This window comes from Puntigrus tetrazona, chromosome 11, assembly GCF_018831695.1.
Source record: "Puntigrus tetrazona isolate hp1 chromosome 11, ASM1883169v1, whole genome shotgun sequence".
Classification (NCBI taxonomy): domain Eukaryota; kingdom Metazoa; phylum Chordata; class Actinopteri; order Cypriniformes; family Cyprinidae; genus Puntigrus; species Puntigrus tetrazona.
Window position 1 is genome coordinate 1,118,416 of NC_056709.1, and position 2,500 is coordinate 1,120,915.

Here is a 2,500-nt window from a genome sequence, read left to right on the forward strand (position 1 = left end):
CAGCATCCCAAACAAATAAAGTACAAAGGGGGCACCTGACTTGAACCGGGACCTCTTGATCTGCAGTCAAATGCTCTACCACTGAGCTATACCCCAGTTGCACCAGATGACAAATAAAAAAAAAAAACAAATAAAAAATTAAACGAACAAAACCATGAGATAAAACTAAACTTGTGAACCAGGCACAAATGATGAAAGAAGTAGACATCCAAACCTCCAGCATCCCAAACAAATGAAGTACAAAGGGGGCACCCGGATTTGAACCGGGACCTCTTGATCTGCAGTCAAATGCTCTACCACTGAGCTATACCCCAGTTGCACCAGATGACAAAAAAAAAAAAAAAAAAACGAAATAAAAAATTAAACGAACAAAACCATGAGATAAAACGAAGCAGGCAAGGAAATGATGAAAAGAAGTAGACATCCAAACCTTGAACGTTCCAATCGTTGTAAATACAAAGGGGGCACCCGGATTTGAACCGGGGACCTCTTGATCTGCAGTCAAATGCTCTACCACTGAGCTATACCCCAGTTGCACCAGATGACAAATAAAAAAAAAAAAAAAAATAAAAAATTAAACGAACAAAACCATGAGATAAAACGAAGCAGGCACAAATGATGAAAGAAGTAGACATCCAAACCTTGAACGTTCCAATCGTTGTAAAGTACAAAGGGGGCACCAGATTTGAACCGGGACCTCTTGATCTGCAGTCAAATGCTCTACCACTGAGCTATACCCCAGTTGCACCAGATGACAAAAAAAAAAAAAAATAAAAAATTAAACGAACAAAACCATGAGATAAAACGAAGCAGGCACAAATGATGAAAGAAGTAGACATCCAAACCTTGAACGTTCCAATCGTTGCAAGTACAAAGGGGGCACCCGGATTTGAACCGGGGACCTCTTGATCTGCAGTCAAATGCTCTACCACTGAGCTATACCCCCAGTTGCACCAGATAACAAATCCAAAAAAAAAAAAATAATAAAAAATTAAACGAACAAAACCATGAGATAAAACTAAACTTGTGAACCAGGCACAAATGATGAAAGAAGTAGACATCCAAACCTTGAACGTTCCAATCGTTGCAAGTACAAAGGGGGGGCACCCGGATTTGAACCGGGGACCTCTTGATCTGCAGTCAAATGCTCTACCACTGAGCTATACCCCCAGTTGCACCAGATAACAAATCCAAAAAAAAAAAAAAAAAAAAATTAAACAAACAAAACCATGAGATAAAACTAAACTTGTGAACCAGGCACAAATGATGAAAGAAGTAGACATCCAAACCTCCAGCATCCCAAACAAATAAAGTACAAAGGGGGCACCCGGATTTGAACCGGGGACCTCTTGATCTGCAGTCAAATGCTCTACCACTGAGCTATACCCCAGTTGCACCAGATGACAAATCAAAAAAAAAAAAAAAAAAAAATTAAAAAAACAAAACCATGAGATAAAACTAAACTTGTGAACCAGGCACAAATGATGAAAGAAGTAGACATCCAAACCTCCAGCATCCCAAACAAATGAAGTACAAAGGGGGCACCCGGATTTGAACCGGGGACCTCTTGATCTGCAGTCAAATGCTCTACCACTGAGCTATACCCCCAGTTGCACCAGATGACAAAAAAAAAAAAAAAAAAAAAAAAAAAAATAAACGAACAAAACCATGAGATAAAACGAACTTGCAGGCACAAATGATGAAAGAAGTAGACATCCAAACCTTGAACGTTCCAATCGTTGTAAATACAAAGGGGGCACCCGGATTTGAACCGGGGACCTCTTGATCTGCAGTCAAATGCTCTACCACTGAGCTATACCCCCAGTTGCACCAGATGACAAAAAAAAAAAAAAAAAATAAATAAAAATTAAACGAACAACAAACCATGAGATAAAACTAAAGCAGGCACAAATGATGAAAGGAGTAGACATCCAAACCTTGAATGTTCCAATCGTTGCAAGTACAAAGGGGGCACCAGGATTTGAACCAGGGACCTCTTGATCTGCAGTCAAATGCTCTACCACTGAGCTATACCCCCCAGTTGCACCACAAGACAAAAAAAAAAAAAAAAAAAAAAAATAAAACAAACAGAACCATGAGATAAAACTAAACTTGTGAACCAGGAACAAATGATGAAAGAAGTAGACATCCAAACCTTGAACGTTCAGATCGTTGCAAGTACAAAGGGGGCACCCGGGTTTGAACGGGGGACCTCTTGATCTGCAGTCAAATGCTCTACCACTGAGCTATACCCCCGTTGCACCAGATGACAAATAAAAAAAAAAAATAAATAAAAATTAAACGAACAAAACCATGAGATAAAACTAAACTTGTGAACCAGGCACAAATGATGAAAGAAGTAGACATCCAAACCTCCAGCATCCCAAACAAATGAAGTACAAAGGGGGCACCCGGATTTGAACCTGGGACCTCTTGATCTGCAGTCAAATGCTCTACCACTGAGCTATACCCCCAGTTGCACCAGATGACAAATAAAAAA

The 2,500-nt window shown here is 39.7% G+C and overlaps 10 non-coding genes across 10 annotated transcripts; all 10 read right to left on the reverse strand.

Moving 5' to 3' along the window:
- Window positions 1-243: 243 nt before the first annotated feature.
- On the reverse strand, window positions 244-314 carry trnac-gca. Its single transcript has one exon. It is a non-coding gene; the product is annotated as a tRNA-Cys (tRNA).
- Window positions 315-459: 145 nt separating this feature from the next.
- trnac-gca lies at window positions 460-531 on the reverse strand. The gene has a single exon. It is a non-coding gene; the product is annotated as a tRNA-Cys (tRNA).
- A 343-nt stretch (window positions 532-874) lies between these two features.
- On the reverse strand, window positions 875-946 carry trnac-gca. The gene has a single exon. It is a non-coding gene; the product is annotated as a tRNA-Cys (tRNA).
- Window positions 947-1,098: 152 nt separating this feature from the next.
- Window positions 1,099-1,170, reverse strand: trnac-gca. Its single transcript has one exon. It is a non-coding gene; the product is annotated as a tRNA-Cys (tRNA).
- Window positions 1,171-1,318: 148 nt separating this feature from the next.
- trnac-gca lies at window positions 1,319-1,390 on the reverse strand. Its single transcript has one exon. It is a non-coding gene; the product is annotated as a tRNA-Cys (tRNA).
- Window positions 1,391-1,536: 146 nt separating this feature from the next.
- trnac-gca lies at window positions 1,537-1,608 on the reverse strand. Its single transcript has one exon. It is a non-coding gene; the product is annotated as a tRNA-Cys (tRNA).
- Window positions 1,609-1,751: 143 nt separating this feature from the next.
- trnac-gca lies at window positions 1,752-1,823 on the reverse strand. The gene has a single exon. It is a non-coding gene; the product is annotated as a tRNA-Cys (tRNA).
- A 143-nt stretch (window positions 1,824-1,966) lies between these two features.
- On the reverse strand, window positions 1,967-2,038 carry trnac-gca. The gene has a single exon. It is a non-coding gene; the product is annotated as a tRNA-Cys (tRNA).
- A 146-nt stretch (window positions 2,039-2,184) lies between these two features.
- On the reverse strand, window positions 2,185-2,256 carry trnac-gca. Its single transcript has one exon. It is a non-coding gene; the product is annotated as a tRNA-Cys (tRNA).
- A 146-nt stretch (window positions 2,257-2,402) lies between these two features.
- On the reverse strand, window positions 2,403-2,474 carry trnac-gca. Its single transcript has one exon. It is a non-coding gene; the product is annotated as a tRNA-Cys (tRNA).
- Between the last annotated feature and the right edge of the window lie 26 nt (window positions 2,475-2,500).